Source organism: Callithrix jacchus, chromosome 5 (genome assembly GCF_049354715.1).
Source record: "Callithrix jacchus isolate 240 chromosome 5, calJac240_pri, whole genome shotgun sequence".
NCBI classification, from domain to species: domain Eukaryota; kingdom Metazoa; phylum Chordata; class Mammalia; order Primates; family Cebidae; genus Callithrix; species Callithrix jacchus.
The window spans coordinates 72,425,723-72,438,132 of NC_133506.1; the positions used below are offsets into that span (position 1 = coordinate 72,425,723).

Genomic DNA, 12,410 nt, shown 5'->3' on the forward strand with positions numbered 1-12,410 from the left:
CATCTTCAAAAAAGACCTATCTTCAAAATATTTTTAAGTAATTGGTAAGAAAGCTACTTTGTTCTAGGGCCAGGTGTGGTGGCTCACACCTGTAGCTCCAGAACTTTGGGAGGCCAAGGCAGGCAGATGATGAGGTCAGGAGTTTGAGACCACCCTAGCCAACATGGTGAAACCCCATCTCTACTAAAAATATAAAAATTAGCGGGACATGTTGGCGCATGCCTGTAGTCCCAGCTACTCGGGAGGCTGAGATAGGAGAATTGCTTGAACTTGGGAGGCAGAGGTTGCAGTGAGCCAAGATCATGCTACTGCACTCTAGCCTGGGTGACAGAGCGACAATTTGTCTCAAAAAAAGAAAAGAAAAGAAAGCTACTTACTTCTTGAGATAGATATTTATCACCCACTATGAATGAAGAGGATAAACCTCATGGTTATTTGTCTAAGCCTGGGCTATATGAGAATATTTTACATATACTTATTTATATGCATGCATACACACACACACAGAAATAACAATTTATTATAAAAATGTTCTCGGCTGGGCGCAGTGGCTCACGCCTGTAATCCCAGCACTTTGGGAGGCCGAGGAGGGTGGATCACGAGGTCAAGAGATCGAGACCATCCTGGTCAACATGGTGAAACCCCGTCTCTACTAAAAATACAAAACATTAGCTGGGCATGGTGGTGTGTGCCTGTAATACCAGGACTCAGGAGGCTGAGGCAGGAGAATTGCCTGAACCCAGGAGGTGGAGGTTGCGGTGAGCTGAGATCGCGCCATTGCAATCCAGCCTGGGTAACAAGAGCGAAACTCCATCTCAATTTAAAAAAAAAAATTAAAATAAATAAATAAATAAAAATGTTCTCTAAAGGACAATCCTAACAAACTTTAAAATGGCTTTGTTAGAAGAACTGAAAGGAAATAACCTAAGTCTTCAATACTTTACAGATTTATTTTCATCATTAAATACTCTAAAGTTTTCCAACTAGGATATTTCCAATGCACCTGGATAGTGCAAAGTCCAGGTGGATAATTCAGTTTCAGAATCTCTATTTCTGTTTTTGCCCTTATAAAAATGAGATAAAGCCGCGAGCAGTGGCTCATGCCTGTAATCCCACCACTTTGGGAGGCTGAGTCGGGCGAATCACTTGAGGTCAGGAGTTTGAGACCAGCCTGGCCAACATGGCAAAACCCTGTCTCTACTAAAAATACAAAAATTAGCCAGGTGTGTTAGCACACACCTGTAATCCCAGCTACTAGGGAGGCTGAGGCAGAAGAATTGCTTGAACCAGTGGGCCAGAGTTTGCAGCAAGCCAAGATCACGCCACTGCACTCCAACCTGGGCAATACAGCGAGGCTCCATCTCATTAAAAAAAAAAGAAAAATGAGATGCCAAAAATATACATGGTTCTAAACATTATTGATAAATATGCATATTTTATCCAAAAATATGTGTTCTATGATGTAAATTCACAGAAAAATTAACATCTTAAAGTGGGCTATATTTGGTGGCTACAATAGCTCTATAATACCTACAAGACCAAAATAAGTAATATTAGTTGTTTTTCTTTTCTGGAAATCTTCAACAACTTTCTCTTTAAAGATTTTTAATATCCTGACATTACATATGGCATGGAACATGCTACCTGAAAATAAGTATTTCCTCTGTTCTTAAGAATAAATTTCAGTCCATTTGTGACTACAATATTCTGTATATTACTATTTTGGGGACAATGTAAGCATCAAAAGCTGTCCTCAAATATGCTTGCTGCCTAAAGAAGTTAACAAAAGCAAGCTGTAAATTCTCTCTTTAGATAATTACTGCCCACCAATATAAAAATCCCACTCTCATCAAATAATACTGACTGTGATTTGAAACAGTACTGTGGATTCCTTCTGGCTGGGTGACTTGTACAATGTTGCCAACCTGCTCAAAGAAAAATAATACATACAAACACATGAACTTAATTAATTAAAACTTCAAATGACCAAACTCATAATTTAAATGTATAGGTTTATTATATTAATAAACCTATTATTTTTTTCTGTAAGGACAAACAATAGAGAGAAATATTAAAATACACCCTTAAATACCTGTATGTATTTAACAGAGTTGTTTAGATGAGTGAAATTTTAAAGCAATCTAAAAGTTCAATGACTGATTTAAATAAACTATCTTATATATGAGATATTAGTTATGCTAAAAACTAAAGGTAAAAGGCCAGGCGTGGTGGCTCACACCTGTAATCCCAGCACTTTGGGAGGCCAAGGTGAGCAGATCATGAGGTCAGGGGTTTGAGACCAGGCTGGCCAATATGGTGAAACCCCATCTCTACTAAAAATACAAAAATTAGCTGGGGGTGGTGGCGCGTACCTGTAGTCCAAGCTACTTGGGAGGCTGAGGCAGGAGAATTGTTTGAACTCAAGAGGCAGAGGTTGGAGTGAGCCGAGATCGAGCCACTGCACTCTAGCCTGGTGCCTGGCAACAGAGCAACACAGTCTCAAAAAAAAAAAAAAAAAAAAAAATTAGCCAGGCATGGTGGCAGGTACCTCTAGTCCCAGCTACTTGGCAGGCTGAGGCAGAAGAATCGCTTGAACTCAGGAGGCAGAGGTTGGAGTGAGCCGAGATTGTGCCACTGTACTCCAGCCTGGGCAACAGAGAGCAAGATTCTGTCTCAAAACAACAAAACAAAACAAAACAAAACAAAACAACAACAACAACAAAACAAAACTAAAGTTGGAAGAAAATATTCAATGAGATAGGAAAGTGTTAATAATATACTAAATAAGTTATACTGAATAATCTTATATTTATAAGTATGTATACAGACATCTAAAAAAATTGATAGAAGACTACAATCAAAAAGTTAATAGTTGTTATCACGAGGTGAAGGTTGCTTGCTTTTATTTCCCAAACTGTCTCTAGTAAATCATGTATTTTTTTGTTATTGCTGAAGAACTGTGATAATTTCTTATACTACAAATGAGAAACACTTATTCATATTATACCAATAATAATAAGACAGGAAGACATTGTTTTAAAATGATATGGCTCATGTCTGTAATCCTAGCTCTTTGGAGGCCAAGGTGTGAGGATCGCTTGAGATAAGGAGTTTGAAGCCATCCTGAGCAACACAGTGAGGCCCCCATCTCTACAAAAATAATAATAATAATAACATAAAATGATTATGTCCCAAAAATAAGACATGACAGAACAGTATCTGGGATTTTATTATGTCTTATACAAAATAATATATAAAACTGAAAGCTGAAGGTAGCTGAGAAATTTCTAAGCTCTTATTAACTATATTCAAGTAGTGTAACTGCAACAAAATAAACAAAAACCTTTAAAACTGCTTTTTGGCCAGGTGTGGTGGCTCATGTCTGTAATCCCAGCACTCTGGGAGGCTAAGGCGGGAGGATCACCTGAGGTTGGGAGTTCGAGATCAACCTGATCAACTTGGATAAACCCCATTTCTACTGAAAATACAAAATTAGCTGGGTGTGGTGGTGCATATTTGTAATCTTGCTTACCTAGGAGGCTGAGGCAGGAGAATTGCTTGATCCTGGGATGCTGAGGTTGCAGCGAGCTGAGATCAGGCCACTGTACTCCAGCCTGAGCAACAAGAGTGAAACTCCATCTCAAACAAACAAACAAACAAAAACAATAACAACAAAACTGCTTTTAAGAATTACTTTAGGCTGGGCATAGTGGTTCAGCTTGTAATCCCAGAACTTTGGGAGGCTGAGGTGGGCAAATCACCTGAGGTCAGGAGTTCGAGACCAGCCTGACTAACATGGAGAAACCCTATTGCTACTAAAAATACAAAATTAGCTGGGTGTGGTAGCATATGCCTGTAATGCCAGCTACTTGGGAGGTTGAGGCAGGGGAATCACTTCAACCTGGGAGGTAGGAGTTTCAGTGAGCCGAGATCACGCCACTGGACTCCAGACCGTGCAATAAGAGCAAAAGTCCATCTCAACAAACAAACAAACAAAAAATATACTTTAAAACTGATACACTTACAAGCAAAAAAACAAAAAATAAATAAATAAAATAAATAAAACTGATACACAGTAACTTATTGACAACAGCCAGAATGTAGAAGCAACCCAAGTATCCATCCACAGATGAATTAACAAAACGTGGTATGTATATACAATAGAATATTATTCAGACTTAAAAAGGAAAAAAATTCTGACACATGCTACAACATAATGAGCCATGAAGACATTATACTAAGTGAAATAAGTCAGTCACACCAGAACAAATATTGTATGATTCCAATTATACGGCGTAGGTAGACGAGTCAAATTCAGAGACAAGGTAGAATGGCGATTGTCAGGGGCTAGGGGTAAAAAAGAATGAGAGTTAGCATTTAATGGGTACAGAGTTTCAGTATGGGAAGATGAAAAAAGTTCTGAAAATGGATGATGATGGCTGCATAATATTAATGTACTTAATGCCAATGAACTATACATAAAAATTGTTGAAGTGGTACATTTTTTTTGACACAGCATCTTACACTGCTGCCCAGGCTGTAGTGCAGTGGCGCAGTCTCGGCTCACTGCAATCTCTGTCTCGTGAGTTCAAGCAATTCTCCTGCCTCAGCCTCCCGAGTTGCTGGGACTACAGGCATGCGTCACCATACCCAGCCAACTTTTTTGTACTTTTAGTAGAGACGGGGTTTCACCATGTTGGCCAAAATGGTCTCCATCTCCTGACCTGTGATCCGCCCATTTCAGCCTCCCAAAGTGCTTGGATTACAGGCATGAGCCACCGCACCTGGCTAAAGTGGTAAATTTTATGATACATACAGGCAATTCTCCTGCCTCAGCCTCCTAGGTAAGCAAGATTACAAATATGCACCACCACACCCAGCTAATTTTGTATATATATACATATATGTATAATTTATATATATATAAAACCACAACTTAATAAAACGGATATAATATGATCCTGCCCCTTGGATGGAAAAAAAAACCTGATATAATACACAAAATACATATTCTAAAGTAAAGGAAAATAAGATTCTCAGAGTTATAAGGGTCATTTATTTACACAAAACATAATGATTTGCTTTCAAAGACAATTCAAAAAGGATATTTTGGCTATGATTTGTTACCCTCTTAATTTTGAAATTGCCCCTCTTTTCAGACATAATTCAAAAGAAAAACAGAGACCAAAAAACAGCAGAATCCAAAATGTCCTATACTCCATAATCGTAACTTTACACATAAACAAAATAACTACTAAGTAATATGTAATATAAAAATAGCTGTGTGCGGCCAGGCGCTGTGGCTCACGCCTATAATCCCAGCACTTTGGGAGGCTGAGGCGGGTGGATCACGAGGTCAAGAGATCGAGACCATCCTGGTCAACAAGGTGAAACCCCATCTCTACTAAAAACACAAAAATTAGCTGGGCATGGTGGTGCATGCCTGTAGTCCCAGCTACTAGGGAGGCTGACGCAGGAGAATTGCTTGAACCCAGAAGGCGGAGGTTGCAGTGAGCTGAGATCATGTCATTGCACTCCAGCCTGGGTAACAACAGCAAAACTCCATCTCAAAAAAAAAAAGAATAGCTGTGTGGAGCCAGGTGTGGTGGCTCATGCCTGTAATCTCAGCACTTTGGGAGGCCGAGGTGGGCAGATCACAAGATCGGGAGTTTGAGACCAGCCTGGCCAACATGGTGAAACCCTGTCTCTACTAAAGAAACAAAAACAAAAATTACCCAAGTGTAGTGGTGTGCAACTGTAATCCCAGCTACTCGGGAGGATAATGCAGGAGAATCGCTTGAACCAGGGAGTCGGAGGTTGCAGTGAGCCAAGATTGCATCACTGCACTCCAACCTGGGCAACAAGGCAAGCCTTAGTCTTAAAAAAAATAAAGAATAGCTGTGTTGAGTGGGATTATAAACTTTTAGGGTTGATAATCTATCTTTAATGCAAAAATTCACAGAAAAAGAGAGGCAAGGTGTATTTTAACCTGCCTTTATTAGGAAATCACTTTTTGAACAACAAAAATCAGCTAGCCTGCCAAAAAATTAGTATCCAAATCACCTCATATCAACAGTATGTCCAAAAAAGATACCCAGTACATCTATCCCAAGGAAATTATTAAAAAGTAATAAGCTTTTAAGAAGCATTTACATGCTTATTAAGAATCCTTAAGTCAGCTGGGCACAGTGGCTTATGTCTGTAATCCCAGCACATTGGGAGGCTGAGGTGGGTGGATCACTTGAGGTCAGGCATTCAAGACCAGCCTGGCCAAAATAGTGAGACTCCATCTGTATAAAAATACAAAAATTAGCCAGGTGTGGTAGCACATGCCTGTAATCCAGCTACTTGGGAGGCTGAGGCAGGAGAATTGCTTGAACCGGGGAGGTGGAGGTTGCAAGGAGCTGATATTGTGCCACTGCAATCCAGCCTGGGTGACAGAGTGAGGCTCCATCTCAAAAAAACAAACAAACAGAATCCTAAAGTCAAAGGGCCATTAATATTCAGGCTGAAAATCAACCTCAAATTTCTAGGTAAAAATACCATTTTTATACATCATGTCTTTTTAGAAATCTTTTTTTTTTTTCCCGGAGACAGAGTTTCACTCTTCTTGCCCAGGCTGGAGTGCAATGATGCCATCTCGGCTCACCCTCGAAACCTCCGCCTCTTGGGTTCAAGCAATTCTCCTGTCTCTGCCTCCCGAGTAGCTGGGATTACAGGCACTTGCCACCATGCCCAGTTAATTTTGTATTTTTATTACAGATGGGGTTTTTCCATGTTGGTTGGGCTGGTCTCGAGCTCCCAACCTCAAATGATCTGCCCGCTTCGGCCTCCCAAAGTGCTGGGATTACAGCTGTGAGCCACTGCGCCCGGCTAGAGATCTTTTTAAATGAAAAACTAAACCAAAGAATCACTTGGCTCATGGCCCCAGCTGAGATGTAGCTTAACATATGGCTGAACTACATAGTTTGGGTCAGGAAGAAACAAGACAGAAGCATAATTTGTGCTCTAAAACTGAGCACACATATGAAACACTGTGTGGAGGTGTTGATTTATTACTCTACCACCAGATCTTCTTGGCAAAGAGTAGTGTAATTCTGAATAATCTTGGCCTCATATAATCATGAATATGCAAATTGGAGGAAAACCCACATATTATAAAGACACAGATAAAGGTATTTATTTTAATAACTGTTGGAATATTATTCCATCATAGTCTAAGGGTAAAAATCAGGTGTTACTGGTAAAGGATGGGGTCTGGGGCATGAGACAGTACACTTAAGTTCAATTCCCAATATAAATTTGGCTATTTAAGATTTTTATTTCTGGACAGGTGCCGTGGCTCATGCCTACAATCCCACCACTTTGGGAAGCCAAGGTAGCTGGACTGCCTGAGCTTATGAGGTCAAGACCAGCCTGGGCAACATCTCGAAACCCTGTTTCTACAAAAATTACAAAAATTAGCTGGGTGTGGTGGTACATGCCTGTGGTCCCAGCTACTTGGGAGGCTGAGGTGGGGCGACCGCTTGAGCCCAGGAGGTTGAGGCTGCAGTAACCTGAGATCATACTACTGCACCACTGCACTCCAGCCTGGACAACAAAGCAAGACCCTGTGTCAAAAAAAAAATTTTTTTTAGTGTTCCTATCCAAATGAAAAATGTTCTTTTTTTTTTTTTGAGACCGAGTTTCGCTCTTGTTACCCAGGTGGAGTGCAATGGCGTGATCTCGGCTCACCGCAACCTCTGCCTCCTGGGTTCAGACAATTCTCCTGCCTCAGCCTCCTGAGTGGCTGGGATTAGAGGCACGCGCCACCATGCCCAGCTAATTTTTTTTATTTTTAGTAGAGACGGGGTTTCACCATGTTGACCAGGATGGTCTAAAATGTTCATTTTTATAATTATTTTTCCCTGATACAAATTTCCATTTTCATCCTTTTAAAATAAACTAAAATTTTAAAAGCATAAAGCATACAAAATTTCATGGAACTTTTTTTTTTTTTTTGAGATGGAGTCTCGCTCTGCTGCCCAAGCTCACTGCAACCTCTGCCTCCTAGGTTCAAGCAATTCTCCTGCCTCGGCCTCCTGAGGAGCTGAGATTAAAGTAACCCACCACCATGCCTTGCTAACATTTTTGTATTTTTAGTAGAGACAGGGTTTTGCCATGTTGGCCAGGCTGTTCTCGAACTCCTGACCTCAGGTGCCTTGGCATCCCAAAGTGCTGGGATTATAGGCGTGAACCACCGTGCCCGGCCTGGAAATACCATTTTTAAAGTAGACACAAACTGCACAATCAGTTGCAAAAGTTATACACAGAAGTGTAATCAGTTACGATACGAGCTTCAGGTCAGTAAAACCTAACTTGGTCAGGCAGGATTTTTTTATTTGTAGAACAACAAAGAAATGCAGATTAAAAAACAGACAATTTCACTGGCTAGGCCCAATATGTATTTAAGTGACCCTTTAGTCCATCTTTGCTTGCATGCGATCTTAATTTCTCCCTTTATTAGAGCATTTCCAAACCAAGATCTCTATGTAATACCAATTAATCACAAAGCAGAGAGGCTAGCATAAATCTGACATTTTCTGTAAGTGTAGGAAAGACTTCACAGCTTTCAATGGCCTATTTTCAAGAAAATAAAAGCTGCTTTGTTCACTTGCTCAGCTGCTTTAAAAACAAATACAAAGACTTCATGCTGCCATACTTTTAAAGAACAATACTTGTGAAAGTGGATAATAAAAGCCAGACAGCAAAATACAAAATAAAAAAAACAGACACAATTTCATACAAGAAATACACTAAGCAACTAAGAAAAACAACCCTATCTTCCAAATAAATTAATTTTAAAGCTAACTTCAACAATTTTCCTTTTGTCCTGATTTTATTCTTTCTTTTCAATCTCTTCCAGGAACATAGAGTACTAACCTCCTTCTTCATGGCTAATAAATGATTTCAAAGTGCTTTAGAAAATGGCATTCCTTGGCCACCTACTCATTTCAGGTGCATGCACCCCATCATTTAAATATTCCAGAGAATTTCCTATGTAGCTAAATGTGCAGTAATAACAACACATTTCTATGTTTCCTCTAGGTGATATCAGACAAGGCAACAATATAGATCATTGTACATCTAACCCACAGGACTAGCTCTAAGAAACTTCTAAGTGTTCATTCAGTGTAATCAACCCAATATTCAGAATTATTAACTTGTTTCTATACTGACCTTTGCTTTAGGTCCCAATGAAAGATTAGCCGTATTGTAGCAGCATGTCCCCAACTTTCCCCTGAGAATAAAGAACATAATAACTGTATATTGCCTTACTGACTTGGTTATAAATTTCTCAGAATGCCCCTGATCAAGTATAATCTTACTTTACTTAATTTAACATAACAAAAGTATACTTGCTTTAAAAAAAAAACCTGGGAAATGAGTAACATCCTGAGATGATAAGATTTTTACCTATCTAGGGGAATATTGCAAATCATTATCCTCTATTTGCTTTGAGAAAACTTGATAGTCTGAGTCCATATATTTGCCAATTTTCCAAATCATCAAACTTAACATATTTCTGACCTCCAGAAGAAAAGTAAAAACTCTGGTAAAATATTCTTTAAGATTTTAGTGGACATACATCTTGAAGCATTGCATTCTAACAAAACCACGATATTTACTGTAGTGTGATTTAAGTGGATTCACCCCTCCTTCTGACTAACGCTGTGAATTATCTGGGGGCAAGAATCTTTGACACAGCAGTTACTAGACAGTAGATACGCAATTTTTTGAGACAGTCTCGCTCTGTCACCAAGGCTGGAGTGCAATGGCAGGATTCCAGCTTCTCACAGCCTGCATCTTCCAGGTTCAAGCAATTCTCTTGCCTCAGCCTCCCAAGTTGGTGGGATTACAAGTGTGTGCCACCATGTCTGGCTAAGTTTTTTGTATTTTTAGTTGAGATGGGGTTTTCACCATATTGGCCAGGCTAGTCTTGAACTCCTGGCCTCAAGTGATCCACCTCAGCCTCCCAAGGTGCTAGGATTACAGGTGTGAGACACTGTGTCTGGTCACTCAATAAATGTTAAGTAACTAAAAGAAACAGTCAGTATCTAAGGGTACTGTACTTAGTGCTAAGATTAACCAGTGAACAAGACAAATACAGTCTGCTTTCATGGAGCTTATAGTACTCAATGAGAATCAAATGAAAGAGAGAGGAAAAACTGTGATTAACTAAAATGTTTATCTCATTGCTTACCCACCTAAAGCAGGAATGAGCAAGGCCTGATTTTTATCAATCTTGGTTGTCATCTGATTGGTTAAAATTACCTAAAAAACAAAATGTAAGAAAATTAGGTGAGTCTCTTTAAAAATTATCAAGTAAAGTCTTGTGATTTTAGTAATCTGAAAACAATCTACCTACTAAAGATGGCCATTTATGTAATAAAACTTTTTCTGATTAAAAAACTTAAAAAATCTACCCATAAAATACGTAGTTATCTGAAAACACGATTCTACTGATCATAAAATATTTTATTTTCATACTTTAGAGATGGGGTCTTGCTAGGTTGCCCAGGTTGGCCTTGAAGTCCTAAAATCACACAATCCTCCACCTCAGCCTCCTGAATACCTGGGACTAGAGGAGTTTGCCACATCTAGCTCACAAAACTTTTTTTTTTTAAGGGACAGGGTCTTGCTATGTTGCCCAGGATTTTCTTGAACTCCTGGGCTCAAGCAATCCTCCTGCCTCAGCCTCCCAAAGTGCTGGGATTATAGGCATGAACCACTGTGCCTGACCTACAAAAAACTTTTTAAAACATTGGTTGGGCATGGTGGTGCACAGCTGTAGTCCCATCTACTCAGGAGGCTAAGGTGGGAGAATTGCTTGATCCCAGGAGGTTGAGGCAGGAGTGAGCCATGATCATGTCACTGTACTCCAGCCTGGTGACCAAGCAGGACCTCATCTCAAAAAAGAAAAAAGAAAGATTGAGTCTTGCTCTGCTGCCTAGGCTGGAGTGCAGTGGCGCAATCTCGGCTCACTTCAACCTCCACCTCCCAGGTTCAAGCGATTCTCCTACCCCAGCCTCCCAAGTAGCTAGGATTACAGGTGCCTGCCACGACAGCTGGCTAATTTTTGTATTTTTAGTAAAGATGGGGGTTCACCATGTTGGCCAGGCTGGTCTTGAACTCCTGACCTCAAGTGATCCACCTGCCTCAGCCTCCCAAAGTGCTGGGATTACAGGCATGAGTCACTGCAACTGGCCTGAGTCCACGTTCTTTATCACTATTACCTCCCCAGAATATTTTTATTCAAAGGAATATGAAATCCTTAATAAATACCTCAATGTTTACATTTTTAGGAAGGAGGTAAATATAGTATTAGTTTATAATCTTATAAGAAAAAAGAAACTGAGGCAACAAATTATGAGAAGAGATTTAAAATCATAAAGAAAGTACAATATAAGTAGATGAACTAGGGAAAAAAAAATCCTAGTAGTCAGGTCAAATGACTCCAAATTATGATTATGCGAGGCAGCTAGTAACAGCCACAGGTGTTGCTTTGGAACTCACAGATGGCCCTCAGTTTCATATTGCTAATTCTCTTGGAATAAATACTGACCTACAGAAAAGGTTCCAGGTTTTGAAAGATAGTAATTTTAAATAAAACAGTGAAAACAAAAGTGTTTAAGGCTGACTTAACATAGAAGTCAGATCTGTGATTTTTCCACCCCAAAATCTCCAGAAATCGTTACTTTATATATTCTTCTAATACAGACCTTCCCTCCAGAAAAAAGAGTTAATATTGCAAGCTAAAACTGATAACAAAATTCCATGAAAAATGGTAAGAAAAAGTAGTCTACTCTGAAAATGAATTTTTTACGTAAGAAAACTGAGAAACAGGCTGGGCGCAGTGGCTCACACCTGTAATCCCAGTGCTTTGCAGGGAAGAGGTAGGCACATCACCTAAGGCCAGGAGTTCAAGAACAGCCTGGCCAACATGGTGAAACCCCATCCTAAAAATACAAAAAAAAGTTAGCCAGGCATTGGGGCAGGCACTTGTAACCTCAGCTACTCTGGAGGCTGAGGCAGGAGAATCGCTTAAATCCAGAAGGTGGAGGTTGCAGTGAGCCAAGATTGCACCATTTTACTCCACCCTGGGCAATAAGAGCGAGACTCCATCTCAAAAAGAAAAAAAAAAACCTGAGGGGAAAAAAGGTTATTTGGCCGTTACCATTGCACTGGTAACACCCTAACATTTCTTTCTTTTTTTTTGAGACGGAGTCTTGCTCTGTCACCAGGCTGGAGTGCAGTGGTGCAATCTCGGCTCACTGCAACCTCCACCTCCTGGGTTCAAGCAATTCTTCTGCCTCAGCCTCCCGAGTAGCTGGGACTACAGGCATGTGCCACCATGCCCGACTAGTTTT

The 12,410-nt window shown here is 40.0% G+C and overlaps 1 pseudogene across 1 annotated transcript in view; it reads right to left on the reverse strand.

Moving 5' to 3' along the window:
• Positions 1-419: 419 nt before the first annotated feature.
• LOC100895838 (DNA repair protein RAD51 homolog 3-like) overlaps positions 420-12,410 on the reverse strand; it is a 42,808-nt pseudogene continuing 30,817 nt past the window's right edge. The window contains exons 6-8 of the transcript XR_013535525.1: positions 10,248-10,314; positions 9,220-9,280; positions 420-1,925 (exon numbers count right to left, since the gene is read on the reverse strand). The product of XR_013535525.1 is annotated as a DNA repair protein RAD51 homolog 3-like (transcript). The remainder of the gene's footprint in view (positions 1,926-9,219; positions 9,281-10,247; positions 10,315-12,410) is intronic.